This window comes from Callospermophilus lateralis, chromosome 17 (assembly GCF_048772815.1).
Source record: "Callospermophilus lateralis isolate mCalLat2 chromosome 17, mCalLat2.hap1, whole genome shotgun sequence".
In the NCBI taxonomy this organism is placed as follows: Eukaryota; Metazoa; Chordata; class Mammalia; order Rodentia; family Sciuridae; genus Callospermophilus; species Callospermophilus lateralis.
In genome coordinates this window covers 36,440,962-36,458,013 of record NC_135321.1, presented here as the reverse complement: position 1 = coordinate 36,458,013, position 17,052 = coordinate 36,440,962, and the positions used below count along the sequence as shown (strand labels likewise).

Sequence of the window (17,052 nt, the reverse complement as noted above, 5' to 3'; positions counted from 1 at the left end):
AGGGAGATCGCGCGCACGCGCGCGGGTGTGTGAGTGTGTGTGTGTGTATGTGTGTGTGTGTGTGTGTGTGTGTGTGTGTGTGAGAGAGAGAGAGAGAGAGAGAGAGAGAGAGAGTATGTGTGTGCTGTGCGTGCGCGCCCGCGGAGAGAGGGGCGGGGGAGGCGGATGAGGAGGATGAGATCATAGTTTCAGGATCCTCAGGAAACCCTGGTACTGGCAGCAGCCAGCCTCTGCTGTGCCCACATGACCCACAACTCTGGCAGCGGACCCGGCACTTCCAACATTATTAAATAATAAGAAAGCGGCTCCTACTCCATGTCCAAACCTCCCTACAGACCAATGGACACCTTCTAAGAGTTTGGCGAGTCGCAGATTGAGGCGCCCGTCCATTCCAAGGTGTGTGCTCGGCGATTTCTTCCTTGACAGCTCCGGAGTGGGGGAGGGCGCGGGGATAGAGGGGGTCGGTGTGCCGGGCGAGGAGTGGGCGCGGGGTCGGGCGCTGCGTGCTGCCCCGGGCCGCCGGCTGCCTTGGAGCCCGCCGCGGGGCGGGAGGTGCACATGACGCGCAGCCCCAGCTGCGCAGGGACCGCAGCCGCCCACGGCGCTGGGGCGCGGGCACAGGCGACTGGGCAATAGAGCAAGGGCAGGCGCCGCGCACCGAGCAAAGTCAAGAGTGGAAGCCGGCGAGAGTGCCCGCGGGGAAGGGATTCACCCGAACGCCCACTCGCGGGGTTCCCACCTGTGCGCGGGCGCTGGCCGCCGCAAGCGAGCGCGAAGCATGTGCCGGGCGCCGCAGCTAGGACTGCGGCGCGGCGCCTCCCCGGGCGGCGGGCGGCGCCTCGGGCCCACGGGGCGGCGGTAGCGGCTGCTGCAGGATGGCCAGCCCGGGGGCGCGGGGCCGCGCAGGTAAATCTCCGCCGCCCGCAACGGCCCCGACAGCGCAGCAAGCCCTGGCTCCTGTCCGCCGCGGCGACGCTCCTGGGGTGGCGATGGCAGCCTACTCCCTCGTATAGCGGGTTGAGTTGTTTTGTTGGGTTTGTCCTCTTGGTGGTCCTCGTGGGCTGAGCTGCTGGGAGGTGGCGTGGCCACCTCCATTAAGGATGACACTCACGTTGGGAACAGTCGGGGTGGTGGGGGCGGGTTGACCAGGGAATCCGCGATCTCTTCCAGCCCACGGCGTCTGCGAGTGTTGCAATGCACCGCGGTGCGGGGCGGAGGGCTGAGTGGGAGTGGGCAGTGGGGACTGGGGGCGGCGGGGCGGGTGGGCGCGGTGCTCAAGTGTCTTCAGCTTTTATTGCCTGTTGCCCATTTCGGAGTTTTTGGCTGGACAGAAGGCATTTATTCTGGTACCCAAAGTGTGAGGGGAAGAGAGGTGTCTGTCAGAAGACAGAAGCCAAAGAGAGAAGAGGGAGGCGAGGGTGTTGGGACTCGGTGGTACCAATACTGGTACTTGACAGTAAAACTTTGCTGTTTGGCAGGCTCAGGGCATGGCTTTGGGAACAGAAGTACGAAGTGTGTGTGTATGGGGATATTAGATGTAAACTTTCAGTAAAGGATATCCCCGATTACTTCATTCTTACTCAAAAAAAAAAAAAAAAAAAAAAAACCAACCATCTTTAAAGTTGACATTTACATTCACATTTTTCTTTTACCCGTCATGGTCACTTAATATTTAATGTGTTTGTTTCCTTTTAAAGAAAAATCTGTTATTGTTGTAGTATTCTTAGTTATTAACCCATTAAGTTCCATCTTCCCAGATGTGGGACACCTATAAAAACTTAAAAGTAAGCAACAAATAAATATACCACTATGGCAAGTTCTGAAATAAATGTTTCTAGAGTTCTATTCTTTTGAATGATTAGAGCATTTGAAAATGTAAATATGTTTCCACATATATGAATATGTAAAAAGGATTTAGAAGCTCTAGATTATGATTTCCAATCAACTTATTATGCACGTGTGTCAATTTCATTGAAATATTGGTGACATTGAAAATTTGGAACTCAATGGGTTAATTTCTTTGGCAGAAATATGCCTTTTATTCTTGTCCTAAAGGTAGAAACTTTAGAACAAAACATCTCACATGTTCCACAGTTCCATGTGGCTTAGCTTTATTCATTTTCTTAACTCTTACACCACCATGAGTGGGAGAAAATAAAGTGATCCACCTTTTATAAATGAGAAAAGTCCAGGAAGAGATGAGTGAAGTAACATAGCCAAGGTCATACCGTTATTACTTGTTAGAAACCAGTTACCCATGTGTGTGTCCTTTTACAATTCGCCCTACCTAAAGTCTTCTATACTTTATATATTTTCCATCTCTTTTTATGAGCCGAACCTCTTAAATGACTACATGCTACACATTCAGGCCAATTAACTCTTTTTCCAATTTTAATATTATGATTATGGCAAAAACTCTTTGAGTAGTTTTCCTTTGCCACAATTTCCTACAATAATTATAGATTAAAGTTATGTTGAACAGCAAAGATGTTCAGCAGTTAACATTTATCAGCAAAAAATTATTGTAAAATGGATGGCTGAAGCTATGTATTTGTTTACACTTAATTTTAAACTTCCTAAGTTATTAAAATCTATTCTTTGTTCAAAACACGACCCTCATTTCCTTCAGAACACTATTTTGCAGAATTTTTTAGCAAGTTTAATTATCATTAATTCAATCACTCTGACAAGAGTTCAGGCAGTTTGAAAAGAAGAATTATACAATTCTCTTTCAACTGTCAGTGATTAAAAAAAATAGGGTATATTTTGAGGGCATTCATGTACATCATGTCTTTTAGTCAGTTCTATGTCCTTTCTGCAAAATTGTGTAGCAATGAAGACTGAAACCAAATTTTCTCATTAGTTCTAAGTTGAAATACATTTAACATCTCCTCTTGTTTTAAATGAACCATGATGTAAAGAAAGGTCTCACTAGGGTAAACTCTAACTTTACATATTTAGAAAATTACTCTTCATTTGAGCTTAACATGGTGTGTTCATAATGTTCATTTTATTGGACAGATGTCTCAAATCTTTTTTTTTAATATTTTTTAGTTGTCAACAGACTTTTATTTATTTACATGGGGTGCTGAAAATTGAACCCAATATCTCACACATTAGGCAAGTGCTCTACCACTGAGCCACAGCCCTGGCCATCTCAAGTCTTTGTTATTTTTTCAAGTAAACTTAATTGTGTCATCATATAATGAATTTCAAATTTATTTTGACATTCATAAATTTCCTTTAATTCTTATCTTTCCATTTAATTAAGCCCAATATACATAATTTTTCAAACCATATTTTCAACTTCATAGGAGATAAAAATCCAAATGAATTATCATAAACATGACCTGGAGGCATAAAAATAACTATCTTGCTCTTCAATGGTTAACTCCCTGTGCCCCACCCTTGAACACATCTGAATTGTGTCCACATCTTTATTTAGGGATGCTATTGGTCACGGTGATTATATACCATCAAGAACAAGTGTTTTTGATGTTAGAATTGAACTTGAATTTTCTCAATGTTGCATAAAATATTGTTATTTAATATTGTTATTAAATCCCATGATACGTACATAGACCCTTCTTAACTGACTCAAAACTGTTCCAGTTTTCTAGCTTCTGTTACTTATTTTAGAGACAGCATTTTCTTGCTACTTTGATCTCACGTGGTGGTTCTGACCTGACTTTTTCCTTTCAAGTTCACCCTTCTGGTTTGGGGAGAACTATATCTTGTCTACCTCTGAAGAGTCCATCAGTTCCAGACACTGGGCAGTGAACTGGGCATCAGGGTTGAGCAGAAAGGTGTGTGGGGCCCCGATAGTTCAAAGGTCAAGTTTTCACAAGATAATTATAAAAATAAGTGACTATTTTGAAGTTAATGTAAGTTAGGAATGTAAGGAAGGAATTCTATGAAAATATATAATAGGAGATTGTAGATTAGACACTGAGGTCAGAACAGGATGCACAAAGTAAATGAGAAGTCACATATTTGTGGAGGAATGATGTGTGAGGAGGAGTTTGCCAAGTCTAGTCATCTTCCTAAACGCTTGAATGTTAATTTTTCTGAATTATTTTCTGAGTCAGGGACAGGAGTCTCTCTCCAATTATCATTTTACTTCCCTATTCATCAGGAGTCCTGTTATTTCCTCTGTATCCACCTGTACACCTGGGGAGGTTTATAACACTCCTTTCAATACTTTTTAAAGTACAGAGAGCATGTACTACTCTTTTCTGGTTGTCATCCAATTTTCAAAAAAGTTATTTATGTTTAATGAAAAATAGTCATTTTCTTTCTTTGCACTAGCAACTTTCAAAATTTCTAAAATTGTAGGTTTGTGAATGTAAGGTATTTTGTTGTTGTTGTTAAGGCTGCAAAATGTCTCCAGCAGAATTTTAGTGGGTTTATTCTCTGAAGTGCCCAAGGGAAAAGAAGAGGTTTCAGAGTAAGAGGGATGAGGCTGAATATTGGATATGATGAGGAGATGGGTATTAACAAGGTTAAGCAAATATAGTGACTAAATTTATTGGACACTGCTGTGTACTGGATATCATTGTATGGACTCTATCTGAATTCATTGATGTATAATTCACAATAGCCATATGAGGTTTGCCTGAATTATCATCATCTATTATCTTCTATTTTATAGCAGGAAGAACTGAAATAAAAGCATGACCATAACCATGACCATTGTCACATACTTAGAGTTGGGTTTTAAATATATAGTACTATTGATGAATAATATCTGGTTCAAAAATTTACTTCTGCACCAAATTCTCATTATTGTTGAAAATCTTGATACCTCCTAACCTGATATTTTGATTCTTTTTCCTTAATAAAAATTTGTGGAAAAAATGGAATGTGCTTTATATCAATGCTTTTTGCCCCATGTTTTATAGACAAAAACATATAAAACAAGAAAAGAGATATGTGAATACCTGGACAAGGACTGGTGACTACTAGATTATGAGAAATTCCTAATTATACATGATATATTTTTCAGAAATGGTCATTTGAGTACCATTTTTAAAAATTAAAATTTTTAGGGCTGGAGATGTGGCTCAAGCGGTAGCGTGCTCGCCTGGCATGCGTGCGGCCCGGGTTCGATCCTCAGCACCACATACAAACAAAGATGTTGTGTCCGCTGAAAACTAGAAAATAAATATTAAAATTCTCTCTCTCTCTCTCAAAAAAAATTAAAAATTTTAAAATGAACAGTAAACACATTTAGAATTCCAAATAATTAGGGAAATGTTTTGAATACTTACAGGTTCTATGACCTTTAATAAACTTAAGAATTTTAAGTCACTTGTGTTACCTTTTTCTGGTTTCTTTGTCTGGAGCATGCATTGAAAAGAGGATGTAGAGTCTAATCTCAACCTGATGATTTATCTTGACACAATTAGAAAGACGCTGCTAATTTTGACATTGTGATATTTTGACATGAATCAGTGTAATTGTTACAATAAAAATTATGGAGGATAATTTGGTAGTTTTATATCTTGCAGATAATGTTAACTAAGTCATATGGCACATGTCATTGACAAAGTGAAATACTGATGAGTTAACTGTGGTAATGCATTAAAAAAACTTTGCTTAGTTTCTGATGATAAGTGTCAGTAAATGGTTTTTTTTTCTGTCTGAAAATGATGGGTAATGTGCAGCTTATATGAGTAGTAATAATATTAACCTTGAATTCATCCATAGAACACATGTGCAAATGTGCACAGCTTTTCTTTGAAGTTCTTAGAATTGCTCATGGTGGCAAATATATTTTCAGTGACTCATATTTCCCTATGAGGAATGTGATGCATCATTCTCTGTATGTTCAGCTTCACACAAAGCCTGACATCATAAAATAGCTACTAAACTATCTTCCTGATTTTTTCATAAGCAAAAAGACACAAGACTTGATTTTTATTTGACTCTTTTAGCATGTATCTGTTAGACTGGAAATGTCATTGAGTGGACCCATGAGTGGTTCATTAACTTGCATTTATAGTTTAATGTCACAGTGCAGTGTCCTATTGCAGAGTTTTGCATATTTAATGTAAATAGAAAATGCATCAATCAGTTATAATAATTTAGGTTATGCTGTGGTAATAACTCTTAGTAACTGAAAAAGAAAACAAATTTTATTTCTTGCTAATGCTTTGTTCTCATTTTGGTCAATGAAAGATTCTATTCTGTACCTTGCTTATTCAGGGATCTAAGCTGATAAAGCCTCTAGCCTCCAGAACATCTTCATCCTTTATCATGGCACATGAAAACATGGTTAATAACCACCAGTTCTTACAGTCTTCTGCAGGAACTGGCACTTCCCACTTCATACTTCATATTTCATATCTCCCATTTCATTTTCCAAAGCGAGTCACATGACTACACTTCACCTAAAGATATAAGACAATACAATCCTATCATGTGTCCAGGTAGAAAAAAGTCAGCTACATTAGTAAAAAGACCTGACAATTGCCACATGAAATTAACAAACTCCTTAAATAGTTTTGTCACTAAAATATTACTATTTAATGTAAAATTACCAATATCTGTGTTCTAGAAGTCAGAATAAGAAAGTTTCTTCTTTCAAAAAGCCAAAAGCAAGGAAATCAGAGGCTAGACTTATGAAATTGATACTATCAACTTTTTTTGGCAGGAATTTTGTTTAGTTAAAGAATGATGTTAAAAGCTATGGTTTATTTTGAGTGAATGCACAAAGTAGTCTATTTGATAGCAAGTGTGAGCTAAGAACAGTGCAAGACCTACACACAGCACCCAATCTCTGTTTTCTGAACAGATTTGATAGAATTGACATGGTGTAGAAATCAGAACAGCTATGTGTGTATGTTTTTGTCACTTGACCAATGTTGGAAAAATATCATTGGTGCTATCAAGTATTGTTGTAAAAAGGAATACGGATAAACAGACGAATCATCCTATGTGTTTGTTTTATTTTGTCAAACATAATCTCCATAGTTAGATTATTGCCAATCCATATTTTTCATTGTTTTTTATTTTGATATAATTGGACATTGGCAGTTTTAAGAAATAAAAAAGAGAGATCCCATGGTACCTTTACCCATTTTTCTTCAATCTGTCAGCATTCTGGAAAAATTATAGTACAATGTTGCAACCAGGGCATTGGCAGTGATACAGTGAAAAACAAATTCCATTTTCATAAGGATAACTCCTATTGCTCTTTTATGGACATAAAACTCTGCTCTAGCCACCTCTGCCCCTTTAACTTCTTGCAATCACTAATCTCTTCTCCATTTCCACACATATGCCATTTCAAGAATGTTACACAAATGAAATCACATTGTATGTAAGAATTGGGCATTGATTTTGCATTTGGTGTAATTCTTTGGAGATAGTTAAGTGGTTGCATGTCTCAATACTTGATTACTTTTTGTTTCTGAATAGTAATTTGTGATATACATGTGCCATAGTTTATTTTGCCATTCACTTGGATGACATCTGGACTTTTCCCCCAGTTTTTGGATACTGTAACAAAAATGGACATGAACATTCATGTGAATATTTTTGTCTGAATGTAATTATTAATTTAATTAGGATAAATTTGCAAGAATTACATGTGTATTTCTATCTGAAATTGCCAAAGAGTTTTCCAGAGTGTGCTGTTTTACCTTCTCATCAACAGTGGATGAGAGATTAAGTTTCTCTGTATCTTCACCAGCATTTAGTGTTATTGCTATGTTTCACTTTAGCTATCTTTATAATTCTGTAGTAATATTTCATCAGGACTTTAGTATTAATTTCCTTAGCAGGTAATGCTATTGAACATTTTTTTTCATGTATTAATGTGTCATTTGTGTATTTCACTTGATGAAATATCACTTCGTGTTTTTAGGGCATTTTTATATTTGGATTGGATTATTACATTTTGTGTGTTCTAATATGTTCTAAATAACAGTCGTTTGTCATATATGTGATTTACATTGGAAATATTTGTTTCAATATGTTTCTATGTTCCTTGTTCTTTTCTGTGTGTAACCCTTAACCAGCATCACACAATCTGCAGCCAAATAATAAATCTTGAAATCATATAGACTGATTCCTTCTAGTTTATTCTTCTTTTTCAAAATGATTTTAGTTATTCTTGTTCCCTTGCTTTTCTGTACAAATTTTAGGATGATTTTTCCTATACTGACAAAAATTTTGCATGGAATTTTGAAAGGAATTATGTTAAATTTACATAGCAATTTGAAGAGAACTGATATTTAATCCATAAATGTGGTATATCTCTCCATTTATTAAGATTATTTTTGTTAACTTTTATCAGTAGTATGATTTTTCAAGATGCAGATCCTGTACATGTCTTCCTAGATTTATATCTAACTACTTTTTTGAGCATTTCTAAATGTAATGTATTTTTTTCAGTGTTTGGGTATGTTAGCTTTTCATTGCTGTAACAGAATACCTGACAAGAACAACTTAGAGCAGGAAAAGTTTAATCTGGCTCAGTTTCAGGTTTCAGTCCATTGTTGGCCAGCTCCATTGCTCTGGACCTGAGGTGAGGCAAAGCATCATAGTGGAAGGGAGGGGCAGAGAAACAGAAAGTGAGTGATAACTAGAAACAAGATTTTATCCCTAAGGGTATATCCCCAGTGACCTGTTTACTTTAGCCATAACCCACCTGCCTCCAGTTACCACCCAGTAGTCCATTCAATTTATTAGTTCATCAAATGACTTAATCCATTCATGAGAGTATAGCTCTCATTATGGCTTAAAACCCCACCTCTGAGCCTTGATGCATTAGAGATCATGATTTCAACACATGAACTTTTGGGGTGACATTATAGATTCAAATTGTAACCTGAGGCATTCAAATGACTCATGTATTTTTGTCTTATATCTTGAGAACTTGTTGAATTCACTTATTCTGTTTTTTTTTTTCTTGGAGTTGTTATATAGATCAAATCATCTAAAAAGAGGAAAAGTCTTATTTTTATGTGTGCCTTTTGGGTCCTTTCTTGCTCTGCTATATTGTCTAGCATTTCTATTAGTACTTGAATAAGAATGATAAAGAACAGACATCTTTGCCTTGCTGCTGATCTTCAGAGGAAAGCAATTAAACTTTTAAGTAAAATGTCATCTGTAGTTTTTGTACATGTCAAGTTGAAGAACTTTATCTCCTTTCACCCTTTTTGCCTGAACTTTTGTTTAAAAAAATAAAAAATGAGTATTGATTTTTATCAAATACTTTTTTCCCCAAAGTATATGATCATTTATTTTTTCTTTGTTTTTGAACTATGATGGAAAACATATTAAGGCAGCATTGCACACTGATTGCAATAAATTTAATTTGGTTATTATGTATATAATTCTTTGTATGCATCGTTCAGTCTATTTGCTGATATTTTGTTTAAAATTATATCTATATTCATAATGGTTATTAGCCTGAAGTTTTCATTTTTGGAATTGCTATTAGGATAATACTAGCTTCATAAAATGAATTGAGATGTGCTTCCTCCTCCTCTGTTTTCTGAAAAAGATATGCACAATTAATATTAATCTTTCTTTAGAAATGTGGTAATATTTCTTTAATATTTGTATTAGTTTTCTTGGACTATCATAACAAAATACTGTAGAATAAGTGACTTAAACAATGGACATTTATGTTCTCATATTTCTGGAGGTTGGAAGTCCAAGATCAAGGTATTGATGTTTTCATAGTTTTTTCTTCTGAGGTCTCACTCGGCCATTGTCACACGAGGACAGTGTTTTATCTATGCATGTTTATTTAGGTTTATTTTGCATCTCAATATGTGGTATATCTTGGCCTATGCTCCATGCACTCGAAAAGAATGTTTGACTATTTTTAAGTAAGGTGTTCTATAATACTGATTAAACATGTTGATTGATGTTGCTAGGTGCTTGTAACATCTTCATTGATTTTCTGACTGGTCCTATTGGTCAGAGAATCTGTAAAAATTTCTAATTGTATCCGTACATTTATTCATTTCATTTTTCCTTTGACTTTTACCAATTTGACTTTATAATAAATAATAATCTTTGCAGCTTCATCATTTACTGCATGCTTATTTAGGATTGCTTAATCTTCTTGGTGTATTGACTTTTCCTTCATTACATATCAATTGCTTCCTATATCTGATAATTTTATTTGCTCAGAAATCTATCTGATCTTAATGTAGACACTCTTTTTTTTTGTTGTTGTTGTTAATTCACATTTTCATGATGTCTCTATTTTCATCTGTTGAGGTTTGAAAGTGAAGTGTCCTCCCAAAACTCCTGTGTTAGTGCAAGAATGTTCAGAAGTGAAACAATTAAATTGTGAGAGCTGTAACCTAATCAGTTCTAGTTTGAATGAACAGGGTGTTATCTGTAGGCGGGCGGGGCTTGACTGAGGGAACTGGGTCACAGCACACATGCCCTGGAAAGGTTCATCTTCCCTGTGACCCCTTGCCCTTTCTCTCTCTCTGCTGCCTGGTCACCATGAGGTGAACAGTACTCCTCCACCATGCCCTTTCACCATCCTGTTCTCCTTTACATTGGGCCCAGAGCAATGTACTCAACCAGCTATGGAATGAGACCTCTGAAACCATGACCCAAAATAAACATTTTTTACTTGAGTTGTTCTCATTGAGTATTTTGATCACAACAACAAAAAGCTGACTAACACACCATCCTTCTACTTTCTACCTGCCTATGTTTTTACATATTATTTGACTTCTTTGTAAACAAAATATAGTTGGTCATGTTTTTGAATTCATTCTGTCAGTCTTGTGTCTTGATATATTATTATGACTATTCACATTTATTGTAAATATTCATGTCATATCTTAAGTCTATTACTTTATTTTTTTGTTTCTTCTCTGGTTTTAGTTTCTCTGGGGTTTTCCTGACTACTCTGTAAGTTAATTGAACATTTTTAGAATTCCAGTATACAGTGCTTTGTGTATTACTTTGCATAGTCAAAGATCATTATAAGTATTGCATATATATATATATATATATATATATATATATATATACACACACACACACATATACACACACACATATATACACACACATATATACATATATACATACATATATATATATATGTATATATAATTTGTGACTGTCTATTGCTATTATCATTTTGTAAATTTTAGTGAATGTACAAATCTCATGTCTTTTTAGCTCCTTATAATTCTCTAAATATTTTCTCTGTATACACTTAGAACTACATCAGATAATGTCATAATTTTTGCCTCTGTCAAATACTAATTTAGAAAGTTGAGGAAGAGAAGGGAAATTTATTACATTTATCTATATTTTTCTTGCCAGATTCTTTTATTATCGTCGGTGCTTGAACATTTTACTTACCGTTTCCTCTTTGTTTTGAGAATTCCCTTCAGTCATTCATTGAGAGCAGATCGGATCTACTGGTAACAAAAATATCTTTGTTTTCCTTAGAATGTCTCCTTTTCCTCTTTCATTCACAAAGGACATTTTTATTGGATATGGAGTCTAAGTTGACAATTCTTTTCTTTGAATGTTTAAAAACTGTCATGTCACTTCCTTCTGGCTTCCAAGGTTTCTGGTGAGAAATCCACTGTCATTGGGTTCTCCCGTAGGTAAAGTGTCATTTCTCTCTTGTTGTACACAAGATCTCTCTTTTTTTCATGTCTTTAGTTTTCATAAATTTGACTCCAGTGTATAATTTCTTTAATTTTTAAGCTATTTATTTTGAGAGTGGCATTTAGCTTCACCTAAACCTTTAGGTTTATATCTTTGGTCAAATTTAGGAAGTTTCCAGTCATTACATTTTTATTGCTTTTTTAGCCTCACCGATTTTCTCCTCCTCCTAGGCCTCCAACACATGAACGTCAGTCTCTCGTCATAATCACAAAGAATTCATTTTCTACGGCTGCTAAAACAAACTACCACATCACACACATCTATTCTCTTATGATTGTAAAGGCCAAAAGTCAGACAGTAGTCTCATGGGACTCAAATCAAGGTGTTGGCAGGGCCTCTTCCTTCTGGAGGCTCCAGGAGACTTGTTTCCTTCCCTTTTCTGTGTACTGGAGGGGGCCTGTATTTTTCATTTATAGTCACGTCTGCGAATATCCTGCTTCTGTCCTCAGACTTTTACTCCCTTAGCTATAGTAAAATCTCCCCCTTCCTCCCTCTTTCAAGGACATTAAGGATTTGGGGGGGCACTAGGGAAGAACAGAGTTACCTTAGGTTAGGCAGAGGGGGATACTTAAGGGAGGGGAGGGGAGAGGATATGGAGATAGGAAGAATAGTAGAATGAAGCAGGCATTATTACTTTATATCTGACTGCATGACAATGTGATTCTACAACATGTACCATCAAAAATGAGAAATCATACCCCAGCTATATATGATATATAGAAGTGCATAAATGCATTCTACTGTCACGAATAACTAATTAAAACGAATAAAGAAATTAAAAAAAGAAAGACTACATTTATGGCCTACTGTATAATCCAGAACCCTCTCCTTATCTTAAGATCTGTGTTTTAACCACGTCTGCGAAATTCCATTTTTTTTCCTTTTGTTTTGTTGTTGTTGATGATGATGATGATGATGATGAATGAACCTAAGGGTGGGAAACCACTGAGCCACATCTCCTTTTTAATTTTTTTGTTTTTGCTTGCAGCCTCAGTAAATTGCTGAGGTTGGCTTTGAACCTGTGTGACACTCCTGCCTCAGCCTTCCAAACCGCTGGGATTATAGACGTGCTACACCATGCCTGACTTTCATTTTCTATATAAGACAGTATTTGCAGCTTCCAAGGAATTAGGACTAATTTCTAAGTATCTTTGGAAATGACTATTCGTCCTACACACACATTCCTGAGACCCTGTTCTTTCTTTTTTCTTCCCCAATTTGCTTTGTCTTTATTGTTCAAATTGAGTTATTTCTATTATTCTAGTTCCCATCTCTCAATTCTTTCCTGTCACATCCATTCTGTCACTGAACATACTCACTGAATTTTATATTCTGGTAATTATGTTTTTTCAGTTCTAAAATTTCCAAAATTTCCACGAGTTCTTCCTTATACATTCTGGTTTTCTTTTTCAGCTGAAGCTTTCTACTCCTTCATTTGTCTTAGGCACAATCATAATTGCTAACTGAGATATTTTTCTTGTGTCTGCTTGAAGAACTTGGTCACATAATTCCAACATTGCTATTCATATCATTGTTGGTTTCTGTTTCTTTTGTCATTCATTTTGATTCCCAATTTTCGGTATCATAGATGATTTTCAATTGAAACCTGAATGTTTTCTTACATATTAGGAGACTTTGGGTCTTACTTAAACCTTCTAATTTAGCTCGTTTCCATTAACATCACCCAGTGAGCAAAGTAGTGTGTTTTTACACTTCATCACTGTCATGTATGGGTAGAAGGACAGGCTCCTCAGTCTGTCCCTTGACATGGGGACAAGCTGAAAATTCAGGCTTCTCACTGGGTCTTCATTCAATGCTCCTTGGCTGGAGGTGTCCCTTTTCTGGTCCCAGCATGGTCTCCATGACTCCTTGGGAACATAGAAGGTGGCTAATGACTGCTGGGCCTTCATGATAGTCCTGATTCTCTACTGGGTGTCCTGTGACACCATCCAGCAGATATGGGGAGAGGAGCCTGGTGCTGCCAGGTGAGAGTGAAGTCCACTGAGGTATGGGGAGGTTGGGAGTGGGGAACCTTTACTGTCATCAGATGGGAGTAAAAGCCCCAGCTCCCTACCTTGCCCTCTGGGCATCACCATGATGGGGGTGGGGGAAGTTGGAGCAGCTTATCACAAGGGTGAAAGTCTAGTATGTCTACACATCCTGTGTTGGCAGGAATCTGGTGAGTCACTGTTTTTATTTTTGTCTTGTATGGCTGGGATAGAGCAAACAGTTATTTTGCTTTGTTTTATTCACTGATCTTTGTGGTTCTGGTAATTGAACCCAGGGCCATCGTCATGCTAGACAAGTGCTCTACCACTGTGCCACATCCTCAGCCCTCAGTTCTTGTTTGTTTTTGTTGTTGTGCTGCCCCTCTCTGGTCCTTAAGGCTGGAGAGGGCATGCTTTTGTTGGCATCTTTTGAAAATCTGTGCCTGTTAGCATTTCTCAGTTTCTAGTTTCTTTAGGAAAATTCCTTTTTCTCCCTCTTAGCAGAAGGCAATCCGTATAATTTCGGCAAGTCTAAACTGAAAAATATCACTCCACATTGATCCTCAGAGGATGAATCTCAGAGGGTTACTCCTGATCTGCTTCCAAATAATCAACAGGAAGGTCCTGAAGTGTGTGAATCTTTAGAAAATGATGCAGATGAGATCACAGAACAATCTAAGAGCAGCTGGAGGTACTCCCACCCTCCCCTCTCACCCTCCCCTGCAAATCAGTGTCCTCTCCCCTCCTGGAAAGCCGTTGCTGCAAGCTGAAGCAAGGTTGGAGATTTCCTTCACTAGGGTAGATGTACTTTACTGGCAAAATTCTGATACTACACCAGGGGAGTTCTTATTTTCTCACTAAGTGTTCTTCATTACCAGGAACATCATCCACCTTAAATGTAGTTCTGCACAGTAAATATGCAGGAAAATGCTCCTGAGCTTGGAAGAAAATAGTGGACTCAAAATCCAGGTTTAAACTCCAAGGAGCTCCTATCAGCAAAGCATTCTTGTTCATTTCTTTTGATGTAAAAATTATACATTAAAAATAAATATTGATTTGTCACATTGTTTGATCACTACTTGTTAGATTAAATGTGAAAGGTGGGACAAAGAATTTTCTGCTTGAGTCCAGTATGCTGAGAAAAGACAGATGACAGAAAGCAGATCACAAAAAGCAACAGCCTGAAGAAATTCTCCAAAGAGACAAATCAAGTTATTGACATTGTAGCTAATGTTGAGGTTCTCACTGTTAGAGAGCAGTGGTTCTCAAAGTGAGCTCCTCAGAGAGGCAGCATCAGCATCACCTGGGAACTCTGAGGATGCAGATTCTAGACTCCACCCTGGGCATACAGCCCAGCAATATATCTTGCAGCAAAATCTGATAGCTGCGAAGCTGCAAACCCCTGGACTAGACTAAATCCTTCAACCATTGAATTCGTGAAAGCTGTGCTTTTAATGACCCTCATTTCATCATCTATGTTTTGGAAAAATTTACTTATTACATGTAGCATTTTTATATGCTGGAAAGATAAATGCTTTCTCCAATAAATACAGTAAAGAAATTAAAAAATGCATTACCTAATCTCTTTGATTAAATACATGTTAATGATTTGCGAAATTATTTTCTGTCCTTCTACTACATCTACTCTATATCTGATTATAATTGACACATGCAAGGGGGGGGGCGGGGAGCCATTCCCACACTTCCCTGCTTTTGTTCCGAGTCATTGCCCAAAATTTGGGTTTTCTTGCTGTTTTTTTGCCCTTCTCGTGAGCTGACACCAGTCATGAAGGTATTTGGAGGTGAGGGTAGAGGCGTCTCTGCATCATTTAAAGAAATGCTTTTTAGAAGATCTTGTCACACGATATTGTTAGAGGCAGATGCATATGCAGATGTCCAAACTCATCATTGTCATAGCCACATCAGCTCCACGATGGGGGATTCCTAGTCTCCTGCACTCAGGTGCTCTTCTCTGGGTCATGTGAGATTAAAGAAAATCTTGACTACAAGGCTGTCCTGAGGAAAGAGAAACTGCATTTCTGAATAGTGCTTTTATAATTGAGGTATAGTTCCAAACCCTAGAATGGGGTAAGGCAAAATTGACAAGAAGTAAGAGGTTAAAAAGTTTTAAAATGTTTTGGGCATTGTAGTAAAATACAGATGCATGCAGATTAGAGAAGTAGTCTGTGACACTAGCCCTAAATGTGTTTCCATTTTATTTTTAAGGACAATATTTTCCATAATTTTATTCTGTCAATTAGCAAACCACTGAATCTAGAAGACATGAAAGATTTGCAATTACTTAATGTCTACCACTTCTGATGACTAATAGTTTAGCTGTTTGATTGGGGAGTCACATTGTTTAATTTTTAAGGTGCAATTTTTAGTTTCCATAAATCATAAATTCCAGTTCCATGTACTGTCTATTCCGTACACCTTTTTAAAGGTGTCTTGTTTTCAGAAAAATAGCTTATGAACAATTTATCTGATTTTCATTTAAGATGTTCCACATTCTTGGTTTGTAAAAATATCGTTCTCTTTACTTTTGCTCTTCTCCACCACAAGTTCTTTTATGTTTGTTTCATACCTTCTGGTGTACATTCAAGCTGATTTTATTTCTCACTTATTCATTTTGCTTGTGGGTTTAAATGCTTGTGGGCCTCTGCAATGTTTTGGGGAAAGACTTTTCCAAACCATCATTACACAATGTTTGTTCAGTAACACCATTTGGGCAGGTTGGAGGAGCCATCCCTTTAAGAACAGATTTTTAAATGGTGCAACAGATGTTTTTTTCACACACGAAGTCATTCTTTCTAAAATAAAGGCCTGTCCTTAGCAATACTAATCAGATGTTTTCATTCTTAAAGTAGTTACTTGTTTGGCATTTCTTTAATGTGGTGATTAAATCATCACCACAATGCTTAAATAAGACTGGAAAAAAAACCCACAAAAAAAAAAAAACAAAAAACAAAAAACAACAACCCACAGGTCTTACAGTAAATACAGGGCAAGAAGAGGGAGATTTAGAAAAGTAGGAAGTGCCCCCTGAGTCTTCTGTGGGTAGTGGTCCAGATCTTCCCCTACCAAGTTAGCTTCTATTTATAAATACAAAGTGTACCACATGCAGATATATTCATATATTCTGCCTCTTTTAATCTAAACACTATACACCATTAAAATGTATACAAAATAATACTTTTTGCTACTGCTGCTAAACACTTTTTTGGAAGTTATATATGAGTCAGATTTTTAAAATCTGATGTAAATATGAATCAGGTTTTCAAAATAGAAAAACGCCTCATAGCACCTGGCTGTTCTTTTTATGTTTTCCCCGATGTCAATAGAGTGCTTAAATCTTCTTTTATTATGCTTTTCATTGGTTAGTTCATGTTCA

The 17,052-nt window shown here is 37.3% G+C and overlaps 1 protein-coding gene across 1 annotated transcript in view; it reads left to right on the top strand.

Moving 5' to 3' along the window:
- The first annotated feature begins 206 nt into the window (after positions 1-206).
- Positions 207-17,052, top strand: part of Dtna (dystrobrevin alpha) — a 349,876-nt gene continuing 333,030 nt past the window's right edge. The window contains exon 1 of the mRNA XM_076837170.2: positions 207-396. The gene's annotated coding sequence lies outside the window, so the exon portion shown is untranslated. The remainder of the gene's footprint in view (positions 397-17,052) is intronic.